General features: G+C 34.9%; 2 pseudogenes; both read right to left on the bottom strand.

The window, feature by feature from the left end:
• Nucleotides 1-526: 526 nt before the first annotated feature.
• Nucleotides 527-1,873, bottom strand: LOC114028344 (annotated as a pseudogene).
• A 2,520-nt stretch (nt 1,874-4,393) lies between these two features.
• LOC114028342 lies at nt 4,394-5,337 on the bottom strand (annotated as a pseudogene).
• Nucleotides 5,338-18,332: the final 12,995 nt, after the last annotated feature.

Here is an 18,332-nt window from a genome sequence, read left to right as displayed (position 1 = left end):
TTTTCTAGAGGAAGATCATCTTATGGAGAACTAAATCCTATGCCCCTTCTTTCTCCGAGTGTCCCTTAATATAGTCACTTATTATATTAGCAATTGAACTATAAAAGCTTTCATTTTCTCAGTCCTCTCCACCTGGGCCATTCAAATGGACAATTTACTCACCAAGATAATAAACTACTTGAATCTTTCCTGTATCCCTTTTTTTCCCTTTTTTTTGGAATTGTTCAATAAAGTTTGATTTATTTTGACAATAAATCAACAAACTATGCATTGGAAGTGATGAAAAATAAGCCACTTAGGAATGATGCCTTTAAGCTGGCATTCCTTCAGGCAGTCTTAAACTTGTCATCAAATTAGTTCCTTGACTTATCATTAGGGGTTGATCTTCAGCAGAGGCTGAACATTATATTTATGTCTCTGCCAGTGATCCTATTATTTTTACACTTTACAATGGCCAAAAGCAATGAGCATAGATTTGCCTGGAGTTCCTTCAAAAAAGAATGCTCTCAGTCAGAGACAAACATACTCAAATACTACTTTCCACTAGACATGTGGTTGTGGGACCAACCTTTGTTCCGGGCATAGGGGAACAAGGAGGAAAAACGAGGCTTGACAGGCTCTTTGAGTGGCATAGTGTGCATTCCCTAGATGAGGGAGGCATTATAGAACATGAGAGTTCTGTCAGTGTAATCTAGATCTATACCAATTATAAGGACAGGAACTGTTACTTGTTGGCAAAGTAATCCAGGTCAGATGATCAGGTAGAAATCATTTTCCCTCTCCTCACAGTGAAGCATATGTGGAAGTTCAACTGAGTATTGTGTTGTCTTTTCCTCCTAATGCATTTGGAAGAGATCCCCAGTGCCCATCAAAGTTGCTCATTCACATCCACTTCCAAAGTAGTGTATGTCAAAGCTGAAGGACTGCCAATCAAAGGGGGAAAATGGGATTTTTAAGTACTTTTGGACTGATCCAGACAGTCATCTCCATGTCTTACACTCTTCAGACTTTCAGATATAATGACATAGGGACTGGCTGTTGTAAGATCCACAGTGATATTCACTCTGAATTTCATTAGCATATCCTTCATCACAGTGATAGGATATCCTCTTAATTCTGGGGTGAAAGACTTGGGCAGTGCTTGTTTGTAACAGGTCTTTGCTTTCCTCAAGTAAGTCCAAATCAGGTCTGCATCTTGTTTCATCCATCTATCAAATTATATTTCCCATGTTTCTTATATGTTGATTTGTTGTATTATAGTAGTTGACCCTTATTTGGGGGAAAGGCTCCTATTCATTATGTTTCCCTTTGTCCATGCATTTCCTCTCTTCTTCATACAAGAATCAATGCATTCTTGCATATCCTCTCCTAATCAACTTTCTCCACTTAATTTATTTTCCTTCTGGGAAGCATTAAGTTCTTTCAACTCCTTGATCTTCTTTTTCAAATGAGGCACAGAGTCCTGGAGTTTTTCCTGCAGTTCTGAGCAGCCTCTTCAATGGGGGAAAGAGTGTGGGACACATGCTCCTAAGCTTAAGAAGAGGCTACACAGATGGAGGTCTGGCCCTACCCACAGAAGAGCTCCAGGACTTGCTGGTGCTTCTGATGGTGATTTTGTCCCACAAGATTCTGCAAGTTCTAGGGGTTGAGCTTCTTGAAGATGGCAGTCAGCTTTGACATTTTGGGGGTCAGAAAAGTTTGGGGAAATTTCTCTGTATTCAGGGCAAGAGAAATGTGTGACCTCAACTTCCCTATAAGACAAAACTGGCAAAAATGGTGCCCACACTTGAGTGTGATAGGCTTTGAGGAGAATGTCAGACAGATGTGGCTGGTGGTATCTTGCTAGAGATACCACCAATGTGATAGAATCCATTTTTTTCCTTTTTCTTGAGGGTTTTCTTTCTCCTGGATTTCCCTGACTTAGAGCCAAGGACTATCCTTAGGGAGTGTCTCCTTCCTCTGGAAATCTTAAAATCTTTCCATTGCTACTAGTTTGCTCCAGCACCTAGAATCCAGAAGCTCAAAATGTCCTCTTGCCCCACTCTGTCCCGTTAATGTGGCAGTCTATCTACAGGAAATTAAATACGTCTCTTGTTGTTTTAACATTCTTCCCCTTCAGCTATATACCTCTCCCTCCCAAAGTTTTCTTCAAATCTTGGTTCAAATACTAGCTTTCAGTCTGGAGTCCTTTCTTAACTATTCTCTCTGCCGTCTCAGCTGCTAGCACTTTCCTCCTGAAATTACATTATATTTAGGATATTTGTGTCTCTCTGTGTGTGTAAACAATATATATGTATGTATTATATGATATATGTATGTATATACATAGAAATACATGTTTGTGTGTTTATGTATATATGTGTATGTGTACACATATGGGTGTGTGTGCTTTGTGGGTGTGTGTATACACACACACACACACAGAGCCCTTTTTCATTAATTCAGAGACAAAAATGAAAAGTTCATTTACTCAAAATGCCTGTACCAGGGAAAACATATATTATATATGTGTACATGTGTATGTGTGTTTACACACACATACAATGTATAAAAATATATATATATCTATAATATATATAACACACATGTGTATATTTTTGTACACATGCATGCAGTGTATAGTGTTAGATGGACAGATAGAGAGATAGATATAGATAGATAGATAGATAGATAGATAGATAATCTCCTACCTTCAAGAAGTCTACATTCTGATAAGAGGAGATCATACATGTAGGAGAGTAGTGGCCAGGGAAAGAAATTCTTGTCAGCGTAGTTTCAGGGATTATGAGTGGAGTCATAGCATAGATGATTATTACTCTCCTGGAAGGGGCTAGTGGTGTTAGAACTGGATTGTGGGGTTAAAAAGAGGTTGAATTAGTAAGTCAAGAGGGACTTTGTCCTGAGCCATAGATGCTTGAAAGGTCAACTCCCCTCAACCAGACTCTTCCTCTTTCTAGGAAGTACCCATTTGATCACATTCCAACAGTAGCTTAGGACAGGTCTTTGTCCAGAAACAGTCTCCATCTCTTGCTGCTGCTCCAGTTTCTGCTGTTGCATTTGATTGGTTGGTGATGCCATGGCAGAGGTTAGATTTAGGCAGAGGCAGAACAGGTTTTGATTGTTGGATAGTAATAACAACTATCATTTATATAGCACTTTAAGGTTTGCAAAGCACTTTACAAATATTATTTCACTTTTCCTCATAAAAACTCTGGGAGTCAGATATTACTATTATCTCCACTTTACCATGAGGAAACTGAGACTTATAAAGTTCTATAGTCTACCTTATACTGGCTCTTTAAATGGAAAAATGTTCTATAAATTACTAAACTACATGCTACCCTTTCCCCAGTATATCTGACTCTAGCCCTTCATAATTCACAGAGGATACCTCAGAGGATAGTGAAACTTCATTCAAACTTCATGGTAACCAAAAAAACCCTTAATTAGGTAACCTTGTATCAGAGAGTTTTGTGATATTAAAGACTTAGATATAATTGAAGAGATTTTTTTCACATTCTTGGTTTATTACCCTTAATAAGAAATCTGGGACAATGTGTGGATGAAAGGTAGTCCCCAAAGGTATAGCAAAATTTAATTAAAAGGAAGCAAAACAAAAATCTTTGATTTATTAATCTTTAGACCCAAAGATGTAAGCAAATCATCATTCACATGCAGTTCTTTTATTAGACACATGACCTACAAGTCCTATTTGGGTTCTAGTCTTTCGGTTATTTTAAAAGGGAAGAGTGAGAATATAGTAGACTTCCTTCCTTCATTCATTCTTTCCTTCCATCCTCTCCTTTTCTTCACTGCCCCACTCTCTCTACAAACAACAATAATAAAATCATTTTTGTACAGTGCTTTATAATTTACAAATTACTTTCAATACATGCTCTCATTTTGTCTTCAGGAAGTATTCTAACAGGTGTGTGAGGAAGGAACTTTATAAACACTGTATTTGTGGCACTAAAATTTAAGCTCTGAAAGTAGGGACTGATTTTTTTTACTTTCCTTGCACTATCTTGCACAGAGTAAGTATTTAATAAATGTTTGCTAAATGTGTGATCCTCATGAATCTTTGCAAATATGAGTTTTTCCTGTTTCTTCTTTAGGCAATAGAAAGTCATAGAAGCTTTTTAATCAATATTCTTAGATTTGCCTAATTTGGAATAATAACTGACTCCAAAATTTTATTTATTGATAGTAATTAAAGTAATTGCTCATTATTTAAATAAAACACATATGAATATTTTCCACATTATAAAGGGTGAACAGTGTTGTAAATATATTTTATTTATAAAAGCAAATTTTTTTAATCAACTAAAATAACAAGTCATCTGAGATACATTTATGTTGGTTTTTTAATATATGTTTTATCTAAAAGTCTTATCTAGAAGTTCTGCCTGGAACTGACATGTCTGCTCCTTAGTCTAATCATAGCGTCTTTCATTTCTCGATTCCTCAAGGTGTAGATGATTGGATTTAGAAGGGGAGTGATAACAGAATAAAACACTGAGAGAAATTTGTTCACTGAAAAGTTATAGAATGGCCAAGCATAGATGAAGATAATTGGCCCAAAAAAGAGAGTCATTACTGTGATATGAGCAGACAATGTAGACAGAGCCTTGGAGAGTCCTTGAGAAGAGTGATGTCAGACAGTGACCAAGACAACAGTATAGGAGATAAGCAAAAGGATGAAGCAGATCAATGAGAGCAGTCCACTGAAAGCAACAATCAATAGATCTGTGACATAGGTGTCAGTGCAGGCAAGTTTGATCACAAGGGAAAGATCACAAAAAAAATTATCAATTACATTGGGGCCACAGAAGGGTAGATTCACAATAAAAGAAACATCTGACTGATGGTATGGACTAAACCAACCACCCAAGAGAGCAACACAAATCCTACAAGTATCTGATGATTCATAATGGATGTGTAATGGAGAGGTTTACATATTGCAACATATCTATCAACAGCCATGAGTATGAGTAAAGTCATCTCACTGCCCCCTAAGAGGTGAAGTAGGAAGATCTGTGCCATACAGCCCCAAAAGGAGATGGTTTTCCTCCCTCTGAAGAAATATGTGATCATCTTGGAGACAGTGACAGTGGAAATAGTCATATCAATAAAGGAAAGGTTGGCAAAGAGGAAATACACGGGACTGGAGTGCAGGTTTGAGTCAAAGATCACTGTAACTACTATGAGAATGTTTCCTGACATCATTGATGCATAGGCCAAGAAGAAGATCCCAAAGAAGAAAATTTCAAGTTCCCAAGAACGGGTGAGTCCTAATAAAATAAACTCATATACCACAGATTTATTATTCATCTCCATCTATTCAAATACTTTAAATATCCAGAAGTTCTCTGAAGGAAGGTAGTCAGAAATAAGTCCCAATTTCAGATGAGTTTTCTTGAGGATACAATGGTGGAAAGTAGACTTAGATTCCATATGACTAATACTGAAGGCTGAAAACTCATTGAAACATATCTCAAACCATAATTAATTCAAGAAATATTTCAGGGCTATGTTTTTAAACATAGTTTAACCTAAAAACATAAGAAACAAATTTTAATTTAGAAACAAATTATGTCTTGACACATTATTTAACCATTGGGATTGAAATTACCAATCACAAGTCACTCCCTCATCTATAATCATGATTTCTTTGAACGTGATGTATTTAAGAAGGCTTCCAGCTCTTGATCTATGATTTTCTGATCCTAAGGATTACCTAAAAGTTATTCACTTTTTTCAATCAAAGTACTTGAGTTGAGTTCTCATCCTCCAAAATGATGAGATTTGTTTGTATACCTAGAAGGAAGATATTTTAAATCAATAATTTACAATGTTCTCCATAGGTCCCTTGGTAGGCTTAACATTATCAGAATTCTCAAGTAGATATGCAAACCAAACATTATAAACTTGGTCTTTATTAAGCTCCAACACATGGAATCTGAGCAATGTTCTTATATGGAGAAAGGGTCTTCATACTTAAAAACTTTGGCAATCACTTTTTTATGTATCTGCTAAAAGCTTTCAACACCAAAGACTTGAAGTCTTCAATAATATTTTCATTATAATCATAAATTAATATTTATTAAATTATTGATAATCATTGCTTGTTTGGTTATTTATAAAATCATACAAATTATTAAAATTAATACATAAATTTATTTTATATTATTTCTATCATGTTATATTATGTATAATATTATTATAAATTATTATTATATAAACATAAATCATTATACAATTATTGATTAGTTTTTATTACTTTAATTGATTAGTTTGTTGCCAAATATTGTTGCTAAGTATTTATATTTTTTGAGTAAAATCTTTTTAATTTTATATAATCAAAATTATCCATTTTACTTCCCATGATCTTTCTCTTGTTTGGTCATAAAATCTTTCATTATCCATCAAACTGACCAGCAAAATTTTTCCATGTTCCCTTAGTTTACTTATGATATCACCTTTTATGTCTAGGTCATTTTTCTACTTTAACCTTATCTTGGCATATGGTATGAGATTTTGGTCAATGCCCAGTTTCTTTCAAATTGTTTTATAGTTTTCACAGCAATTTTTATCAAGTGATAAGTTCTTATGCCTTACTATGGTCATTATCTACTGAATCTTTTTGGTTGAAGGGAACTATCAGTTCTGGCAAAGGAGTAATCAATGTGGGCAGAAGAAAGTGAAAATGAAAGTAAAGAGTTTATTGTGGACTCCATACTTTCCAAACCCAACTGAAAGATCCAAGTTAGAAAGCAAAAAGGAAATAGACTGCCATAATTAAATAGCTCAAATGATTATTGCTTATCTTTGCGAATATTGATCTCAATTTGTCTTAGTCTGAATCAAAGACTTGCTATGTGAAATTCAACATTACTACCCAGAATGACATTTCTTTTACATAGAAATATTCTATATTCTCCTATGCTTCAGCTTCTATGTTGGCATTTTCCTTTATAATATTTAGAAATGTTTCATTGCATGATCTTTCTGTTAGATGAAAGCAGGTTTATATTCTAGTATCTTCTCCATTGCTTATTGATCCATAGTAACTTCAGTATTCATATTGATGAACTTTCTGACACCTTGACCTTCTAGATTCTCACCTCTTTAACTACAGTTAAAGATCTACATTCTACTTGACCCACTCCAGCGGCATCTGAAAACTACTTTAACTTCATAATTGGAAATTATGAAACTCAGGAATCCCCTTCTCTAACCATAATCTGTTTTTCCACTCCTAATGGTTTATTTCAGAACTTGCTCTTTACCTTTGTCTCATTCTGTCCCAATCCTCATGAACTCCATGATCTCTAATTTACATAGAAAGAAAGATGAGTTGCCATATTCATTGGTCCTCACTAATACTTCTAGACTCTTCCTCTGCCATCATTACTCAATGACTTCCCTTGCTTTCAAGTTCAAATTTATGCTCTCTGTTTATATCACCAGTTTCAAAACTTTGGGGTGTATGTATCTGTGTCTTTGTCTGTGTGTATGTATATGTATATGTGGGTAAAATATATACTCATTTTATAATTTCACATATATAGTCATCACGTATGTAATGTCTATATATATGTATCTACATATACACATGTATACGTGTGTGTGTATCCATATATGTGTATATCAGATCATTTTGCCACCGTTCTCAAAGACTTCAGCAAATGGCTCAAAGAATTCTTCTTCTTCTTTCTCTCTCTCTTTCTCTCTCTCTCTCTTTATATATATATATATATACACGTATACACACACATACACACACACACACACACATATATATCTGCTATCACTCTTAGAGACTTGAGTATCCACATTGATGACCCTTCTAACAACTCGACCTCCCAGTTTATCACCTCTTCAACTCCAGTGAAAGATCTATACTCCACCTGAGCCACCCATACTCTAGAGACAGAGACCATACTTTAGATAGAGACCTCACCATCATCATCTGAAACTGCTGAACTCTGAAATTGTTTTCTCTAATCACATTCTATTGTCCTTGCACCCCTACTTTACTGACTTACTTCAGAACTTCTTCTTCACCTTTTTCTCACCTCATCTAAATCCCAAGGACCTCCATCCCTATCACGTATCCCAGTCTATCTTTTCTCTTCTGGTTTTACTTCTCTAACTTTCCAGGCTTGATTCCATAATTAGAAGGCATTGGCCTGCACCCTTGAAACCATTGCCTCATCCTCTTACTGTTCCCACTTTCCTAATCCCTAACACTGGGTCACTTTCCTGAAAACTTCCTGTTATATCCCTATCCCTGGGCTACCAAAAAAAAAAAATACAGGAAGTAAATAATCTGCTGAGTGGGTACGTTAAAAAATTCATGCTAACATAGGTTGTTCCCTATGTTTTTACCTCTATCTCTCCACTACATTTCCCAAAGTTGCTATTTCCAAATTTCTTATACTTTAGCAATGGCTTCCTTTCTCATAGCTCTGTATATGCGGCTGACCTCACTCTCTACTTTCCTGAGTAATTTGAGACCATCTACCAGGGCTTGTCTCTTCTGTAGTTATACACACCTTAAAACCTCTCATCCTTTCTTTCTTTACTTAGATCTCATAGGACAATATGACCTCATCTCCTTGCTAAAACTAATTTGTATCCTTGATCCTATACCCTCCTAGCTTCTCTGAGGCCATGCTCTCTTCCTTCTTCCTTTCTTCCCTTCTCTTCCAAATTCTTGCTACTGGCTCTCTCTTTCCACTCCACAGTTGATTCATCCTGGATACCTACTTCTTACTCACCTCAAATATTCTATCACTTGCCAAACCTCACCAATTCTAACTCCACATATTTTCTCCTTTCCTCCATCTTTACTTCCTCCACATTTTCAAACCTCAAACATCCTCTTGCAATCATGTTTCCAGTCATAGCAGGCCAATTAATCCACTATCCATTTGTTACTAATTACCTCTAAATCACCAGATTCAATGCCTTTCCTAAATCCTTGATTTTTCTGCAGTATTCACAAGTCATGATAACTTACCTTCATTTGGACACTTTCATGGATCCCATGATACTGTTCTTTCTGTGTTCTTCAATACAAGTACTTTCCTGAATTATCCTCCACCTTCCTCCCCTTTAAGAATTGATGACCTCCAACGTTCTATCATCAGTCTTCTATTATCTCCATCACTTGTCCCCTTGGTGATCATCCACTCTCATATCCTTGATTATCACACCTATGCAGATAAAACCTAATTTTAAATGTCCATTCCCCCACCTGTCCTCTGAACTCCACCTTTCTAAGTTATTTCTGAACATCTCCACCTGGTTGTTCTGTCTACACACAACATGCCCACTGATCAGTTTTAGCCATTTTTCCCTTGTTTGTCATGATGAACACTCAATTCAACCCACATTTATTAGGTAACGACAACAATATTCTAGGCATTGTAATAGGTGCTTGAGATAAAGAGATAAAAAACAGCAAAGACACTGACTTTAGAGAGGCTAAAATCTAATGTGAGATCAAAGGAAATGAGGAGGAGGTTGAATTACAACAGATTCAAATTTTATTCTCCATTTCTTCATCTCATTCTGCACTCTCTTATGTCTGTACATTTACACAGACCTTCCATCTCTCATACTGAAATATACACCGTTCTTATGACTTTCCCTCATAAACTTGTCCCTTCTCTAAACTTTCATTATTTTTATTGCTGGTATCATCTCAATCATCCAGAAAGGAAAACTTCTCTCTCTCCCTCAACCTTGCCTTCATTCTCCAAATCAAATCAGTTCCCAAATCATTTTGGTTCTATTACCACAACATTCTATGATGGTCCCTCCTCTCTACTCATACAGCTGCTCTCCTATCTTCAGGTGCTAGTCACTTTTTACCCTGATAAAAATAATGTTTTGGTGGAACTGAAATCAAATAATTTAGATTTTTAAAACAGCTTCCTAATTAGTCTCATCATGTTCAGTCTCTCCTATCTCCCATCCAAACTTAATATAGTTGCTAAAATAATTTTCACACTGCTAGTAATAGATCTTAATAGCTCATTCACTTCATTTACTTCCCACTGGAATAGAATAAATGAAAACTCTTTATTTTGATATTGAAGACTCTTTACATACCTAATGTTGCATCCAAAAAGAATAACTATCTTTTTGCTTATCTTGTTTACTCTTACCTCTCTCTCCTCTGCACATTTGCACAGGGATGTCCCAGAAGCCTGCAATACAGTTGTGGATTGTCAATGCCTGTTGAGATCTTTCTTTTTATTCATGTTTACAAAACTCAGGTGTTGCTTTACTAAAAAGCCTCCCCTCAGTCACAAAGCTGAAAGTAATTTCTCCTTCCTCACTTTTTACTGTCCTTACTTGGTCCCATATGCCATTTAACCTTCTATGCATCTATTGTACTTATTTATGTACATGACCAGTTTTATTATATTATGTTAAAATCTGAAGTCATTTTGTATTTCTTCCTCTCTCTTATACTCCAAGGTGGTGCTTAATCCATAGTAACTGTTGTCTTTATTCCCTCCTCTCTGTTCACACTATTATTACCCTAGTTCAGAACTTGATCTACTGGAATATTATATCATTTTCCTCATCTTTATTTTACCTTTAAGTCATTTCTTTTTTCAGTTCATAATCCATAAAGTTGCCATAGTTATTCCTATAACTGGTGACCCAGTACCAAAGATCTAGGCTCCAATTTTTAGGACTTCTTATGTAAAACCTCTTTTTGGCTCATAGCCTCACAGAAATTCCATTAGGAACACTGGGATTTCATTTAGCTTTTCTCCACATTCCCAGAGGATGTCTGAATGTGGTAATGTTTGCATTTCTACAACAAAAAGGAAAAGAGTCCTTTTTTCTTATGCAAACCATCAAGTCTATGCCCTGAATATGACTGGCTCCATTTAAACTGACATAAAACACAAAGGAGTTGTAGCAGAGACCATAATACAGTCAAAGTAATTATGTATCAGTAATTTTCATCTCCCCAAGGAATCTGCACAGTCTTCCAGAGTTATAGTACTATTCTAGATAGGGTCACTCAAAAAGGAGACAACTTCATGTTCTCAGTCAAACAAAACATGCCCCAGTAATCTTTACTTTTCAGGAACCTGTATGTTACTCCAAACATTATTATTTATGTATGCATGTGTATGAGGTGGGGGAAGGGCATTCCCTAAAGGGAATTAGGGTCAGTTGAGCCTCTAAATTACCTTCCCCGGACCTGGAGAGTCTATGAAAGGAATATATTGTTTCCTCTTCTAAACTTTGGCTCAATACTTTTTTCTGTTCCTCATATCTTGAACTTGATCCAAAAAGGCTCAGTCCAGTAACCCTTCTGCTGGTATCAGAAAGTCTTCAGCATTCTGATATTGCACCTGTCTCCAAACGGTACTGGGACCCAGTTATGATTCCCTAGGGCTCATAGTTCTCTGAAAAGTCAACATAGTGTGAGGAAGTTAAGTCCCTTTGTACTTAACTAACTTCTTCCCATCATCAGTCATGGCTTATTTTCTCTCCCAAATTCATTTTAAAGGCTGAAGTCATCTCAGGTGTATCAGTCTCCTGTTCTTCATTCAGTTATCATCAATGAATTGAGAAAGGGATTAAAAGATCCTAGGTGTACATCTGGGCTCAAGACCTAAGAGACCAGCTAGTGAAAAAAACTTGATTTTACAGATGAGGAAACTCTGGTCTAACCTACATCAGAATAAGACCAAATAAAAGGAATTAGCTCATGTCTAGGTCATTTCACACATTTTAAAAGTTTTAACAATTATTTTTTAAAAATTTTGAGTTCCAAATTCTTTCTCTACCTCTCCTCCCACATTCCTTGAAAAGGTAAGCAATATGATATTTATAATACATGTGAAGTCATGAAAAACATAATTCCTTATTAGCCATGTTGCAAAAGAAAACACACAAAAAAGAAAAAGAAAGTTTTTAAAAAGCATGCTTCAACCTGCATTTAGAGTTCATCAGTTTTCTGAGGAGATTGATATTATTGATATAATTGATAATATTATTGATAATATTTTTCATCATGAATTCTTCAGAATTTATCAGAGGATATACACAGTTTTGTACCCTTTTGGCATAGTTCCAAATTGATCTATAGAATTGTTAGATCAGTTCATAACATCATTAACATTAGTGTCTCAATTTTTCCAAATCCCCTCCAGCATTTGTTTTTTTCTTCCTTTTCTGTCAGGTAAACCAATCTGATAGGTGTGATTTAGTAGCTGAGAGTTGTGTTATTTTGTATTTCTCTAATCAATAATGATTTAGAGCACTTTTTTTCTTTGATACATTCATTGAAGTGAAATAAAGACTCCCAGAGAGTGGCAAGCACTTTCTTCATCTTCGCTGATAACTTTTAATATTCAAAAAAAGTAGAAGAATTTGATATTACTATTCTCTGAGTAATTCATATTCTTGTCAAAATCAATTGAGAAAATTGAGCAGAATGTTAAGAGTACAAACTAAGACCCACATGAATCCTACCAACATTCCCCTCCAAACAATGTTAAAATAATACCTCAAGTCAAATATTGGAGCAGCAGAGTCAAAAAAATAAGTTCAGAGAGAGACGTTTAGCCAGCCTAGGAAAATTTAAGGGGTCTGCAGGAAATGTTTTTAACACAAGAGTGGGCAAAGTCCTGGCACATAGCAAGGGCCCTGGGGGTAGACCTTAGAATTAGCCTGAAAAACAGTAGCTTCAGAAGCTCTCATCCAAGAGATGGTAAGGAGCTCTGACAACTGGTAAAAAAAGATTTGGTGGTTCTGGGTATGGAAATCTATTGTACCAAATAGGGAAATAAGAAGGGGAAAGGATAAGATATATGGGGCAATGATAAAAGGGAGGGTAGATTAAGGTAGGCAGTGGTCAGAAGCAAAACAGACTTTTAAAAAGAGACGGGGAAAAAACCTAGGATAAACAGAAGAAAATAGGTTGGAGGGAAATATTCAGTTAGTAGTCATAACTGTCAATGTGAATGAGATGAGCTAATCCATAAAACAAAAGCAGGTATCAGATGGATTAGTGACGAGAATTCAACAATATATTTTGGACAAGAGACACACTTGAAACGGAAAGAGAGAGTTAAAATAAAGGACTAGAGCTTAATGTCATGATTCAGCTGAAGTAAAAAAGGAAAAGGTAACAATCATGATATCAGACAAATCAAAAACAAAAATAGAACTAATAAAAGGGATAATCAGGGAAAGTATATTTTGATTAAAGGTATTGTAGGCAATGAAGTAATATCTTTTTAAAATAATTTTTATTCTTCCTAATTACATGCAAAACAATTTTAGCATTCATTTTTTAAAAACCTTTGAGTTCCAAATTCTCTGCATGACTCCTCCCTGAGACAAAAACCAATTTGATACAGGTTATACATGTGTATTCATGAGAAACATCTTTCCATATAAGTCTTGTTGTGAAAGCAGACACAGACCAAAAAAAGCAACAAGAAACAAAATAAAGTAAAAGAAAAGGTAAAGAAGTAAAGAAAGTAAAAATTAGTACGATTCCATCTACATTCATACTCCATCACTTTGTCTGGATGTGGATGTCATTTTTCATCTTGCGTCCTTTGGAATTGTTTTGGATAATTGTGTTGCTAAAATAGATAGGTAATTCATACAATATTGCTGTTACTGTGTGCAATGTTCTCCTGGTTCTGCTCTCTTCACTTTGCATCAGGTTGTGTAAGTTATGCCAGATTTTTCTGAAATCATCCTGGTCATCATTTCTCATAGCACACTACTATTCATTACAATCATGTACCACAACTTCTTCAGCCATTCCCCAATTGATGGGCATCCCCATAATTTCCAATTCTTTTGCACTACAAAAAAAGCTGCTCTAAATATTTTTGTATAGGTAGGACTCCCCCCCCCCTTTTTATAATCTCATTGAGATACAGATGTAGTGGTTGTATTGATGGATCAAAGGGTCTGCGCAATTTTATAGCCCTTTGGACATAGTTCCAAATTGATTTCCAGAATAGCTGGATCAAGGGGCAGCTAGGTGGTGCAGTGGATAGAGCACCAGCCCTGGAGTCAGGAAGACCTGAGTTCAAATGTGGCCTCAGACACTTACTAACTGTATGACCCTGGGCAAGTCACTTAACCTCAATTGCCTCAAAGAAAAAAACCAGAACAGTTGAATCACTTCACCACTCCACCAACATTATATTATGTCCAATTTTCTCACAATCCCTCCAACACTTATTGTTTTCCTTTTCTGTCATATTATCTGATCTGATAGGTGTGAAGTGGTATCTCACAGTTCTTTTAATTTCTCTAATCAATAATGATTTAGAGCATTTTTTCATATGACTATAGAATTTTCATTTCTTCATCTGAAAACTGCCTGTTCATATCCTTTCACCATTTATCAATTTGGAATGACTTGTGCTCTTATAAGTTTGACTCAGTTCTATTTATATTTGTGGAATGAGGCTTTATCAGAGACACTTGCTGAAAAGATTTTTCTCAGCTTTCTGCTTTCCTTCTAATCTGGTTTGCTTTGGCTTTATTTGTGTAAAATTTTTTAATTTAATTTAATGATAATTATCCATTTTATTTTCCCTCATCTACCCTATCTCTTGTTTGGTCATAAATTCTTCTCTTATCCATAGATCTGACATGTAAAAGTTCCCTTTGGCTATCAACTTTTATGTTTAAATCACTTATCCATTTTGGCGGTATATTGGTATACAATGTGAGATATTGTTTTATATCTACTTTCTTACAGACTGACTTCTACTTCTCTCAGAAACTGCTGCCAAATAGTGAATTTTTGTTCTAAAAGCTTGTATCTTTGGTGTATCAAACATCGGTTTGCTATGTTGATTTATTGCCAAGTGTTGTGTACCTAGGCTATTCCACTGATTCAGTGCTCTAAATCTTAGCCAGTACCAGACTGTTTTCATGATTACCACTTTATAATACAGTTTGAGATCTGGTATGGCTAGACCACCTTCCTTCACATTTTTTCCATTTATAACATTGATATTCTTGACCTTTTGTTCTTCCAGATGAATTTTTAAATTAAGTTTTCTAGCCATATAAAATAATTTTTAAAGTTTGATTGGCATGGCATTGAATAAGTAAATTCATTTAGGTAGATTTGTCATTTTTATTATATTGGTTCAACTTACCCATGAGCAATTAATATTTCTCCAATTGTTTATATCTATCTTCATTTGTATGAAAAGTGTTATCTTTATTTCTGCTCATATAGTTCCTGGATTTATCTTGGCAGGGAGTATTTCATATTGTCTGTAGTTATTTTAAATGGAATTTGTCTTTCTCTTCCTGTTGGGTTTGGTTGGCAATATATAGAAATGCTGATGATTTAACTTTGTTTGTTTTATATTCTGCAATTTTGTTGATGTTTTTCATTGTTTCAGCTAATTTTTTAGTTGATTCTCTAGGATTCTCTAAGTATACCATCATATCATCTGCAAAGAATGATAGTTTTTTTCTCATTGCTTGTTTTTGTTTCTCCAATTTCTATTTCTTTTCTTAGTTCTATACGTAGAATGTATAGTAGAATATTAAATTATAGTTATGACCATGAGCATTCTTGCTTCATTCCTGATTTTATTAGGGAGGCTTATATCTTATATCTGGTACAGATAATGCTTGCTGATGATTATAGATAGATGTTACTTATCATTTTAATGAGAGCTCAAATTTTCCTATGCCTTCTAATGTTTTTAATTGGAATCAGTGTTGCATTTTGTCAAAACTTTTTCTGCGTACATTGAGATAATGATGTAATTTTTGTCATTTTTATTACTGATATAGTCAATTATGCTGATAGTTTTCTCAATACTGAACCAATCATGAATTCCTGGTATGTCTCCTATCTAGTCATACTATAAGATTTTTTGTGACATATTACTGTAATGTCCTTACTAGTATTTTATTTAAAATTTTGCATCAATATTCATTAGGAAAATTGGTCTAATTTTCTTTTTCTGTTTTTCCTCTTCCTGGTTTAGATAACTGCATCATATTTGTGCTATAAAAGGAATGTGAGAGAAATCCTTCTTTGATTATTTTTCCAAATATTTTCTATAGTACTAGAAGTAATTGTTCTTCAAATGTTTGGTAGAATTCATTTGTGAATCCATCTGGTTTTGAATATTTTTTCTTAGGAATCTCATTTAAGGCTTGTTCAGTTTCTTTTTCTAAGCTATTTAAGGATTTCCTCTTCTGTTATTCTGAGAAACATATTTTTTATAAGGATTCACCCATTCGTTTAGATTGTCAGATTTATTGGTATGTAGTTGGGTAAAAGTGGCCCTAATAACTGTTTAATTTCATCATCATTTGTGTTACATTCAACTTTTTCATTTTTGATATTGGTAATTTAGTTTCCTTTTTTAAATCAGATTAACTAATGGTTTATCTGTTTTGTTAGGCTTTTTTTTCATGAAACCAGCTCCTAGTTTTGTATATAAGTTCAGTGGTTTTGTTACTTTTATTTTTATTAATCTCTTCTTTGATTTTCATGATTTACTATTTGCTGTATAACTAGGGATTTTTAATTTGTTCTCTTTCTATTTTTTTAAATTTTATGACCAATTCATTGATCTGTTCTTTCTCTATCTTATTGATGTATGTATAGATAGAAATTTTCCTCTAAGTTCCACTTTGGAGACATGTCATAAATTTTGGTATACTGTCTCATTGCTGTCATTCAATCAATGAAATTATTGTTTCCATGATTTATTCTTTGAATCCCTCTTTCTTTAGCATTAGATTATTGAGTTTCCAATTCATTTTTATCTCTTTCCATGGCCTTTATTGAATGTAATTTTTATTGAATTATAGTCTAAAAAGGTTACTTTTAATATTTCTGCTCTCCTGCATTTGGTTGTGAGGTTTTCTTGCCCCAATCCATCATCAATTTGGTGTAGGTGCCATATATAACTATTTTTTTAAAAAAAGTTGTATTCCTTCCTATTCTTATTCAATTTTCTCCAGAGCTTTGCCATATCCAATTTTTCTGAAATCCTTTTCATCTCCTTAACATCTGTCTTTCTTTCTTGTATAGTTACATTCATCTAGTCCCACATTAGCGTAGTTTTATTGTTTATTTCCCCTTGTAACTCATTTTATTTTTCCTTTAAGAATTTGGATGAGGGGCAGAGCCAAGATGGTGGAGTAAAAGCAGTGACTTGCTTGAGCTCTCCCCCAAACCCCTCCAAATACCTGTAAATAATGACTCTAACCAAATTATAAAGCAACAGAACCCAGAAAAAGACAGAGGGAAACAAATTTCCAGCCAAGACAACCTGGATGGTTGATCAGAAAGGTGTATCATGCCGGGCCGGGAGAGGAAAGCAGTTTGGTGTGGGCACCCAGGCCACAGGGAACCTGGAGCTGGCCTCAGAAGACTGAATCATGGTCAGCTGTGGTGGATTCCAGACTTCACAACCCATGAACGTTAAAGACAGAGTTGAAGGTCAGTAAGAAAAGTCTGTGTCTGTGGTAAGAGATAAGTTCTCTATTTCCTTAAATATCTATTTCTCTTCTGAAGGATTATACTGTTTTACTTCATAGGTTATTCTTGGTTGTAATCAAGCTGCTTTGCCTCTTGAAATATCATCTTCCAAGCCCTCCACTTCTCTCATGTGGAAGCTGATAAATCTTGTGTGTTCCTGACTGTGTCTCCATAATATTGAATCTTTTCTTTCTGGCTGCTTGCAATATTTTCTCCTTGACATGGGAGCTCTGGAATTTGGTTATAACATTTCTGGGAGTTTTCATTTGAGATCTCTTTCAGGAAGTGATGAGTGGATGTTTTCTATTTCTAGTTTACCCTCTGGTTCTAGTATATAGGGCTGTTTACCTTGATGATTTTTGAAAGATGGTGTCTAGGATCTTTTTTTGATCATGACTTTCAATCAGCACAACTGTTGTTAAGTTATCTCTCCTCCACCCATTTTTCAGGCCAGTTGGTTTTCCAATGAGATATTTCACATTTTATTCTATTTTTTAAAAATTCTTTTCACTTTGTTTCATTTTTCTTAATGTCTCATTAGCTTCCCCTTGTCCAATTCTAATTTTTAAAGAGATTTTTTTCCATTGGATTTTTGAGTTAAGAAGACCAACATGCAAGTCCCACCTCAGACACTTACTAGCTGTGTCCCCTCTGTTGAGGTGGACAGAATTGGTTGAGTGTACTTTTTTCCTAGTCACTTCACCTCCGTTTGTCTCAGGATCCTCAACTATACAAAGGGCATAATAACACTAGCTAACTCAATGTTGTGAGGATTAAATAAGGTCATATTTCT

Source organism: Vombatus ursinus, unplaced genomic scaffold, assembly GCF_900497805.2.
Source record: "Vombatus ursinus unplaced genomic scaffold, bare-nosed wombat genome assembly UNPS02014880.1, whole genome shotgun sequence".
Taxonomy (NCBI): Eukaryota; Metazoa; Chordata; class Mammalia; order Diprotodontia; family Vombatidae; genus Vombatus; species Vombatus ursinus.
This window is presented reverse-complemented; position numbering and strand designations above follow the sequence as displayed.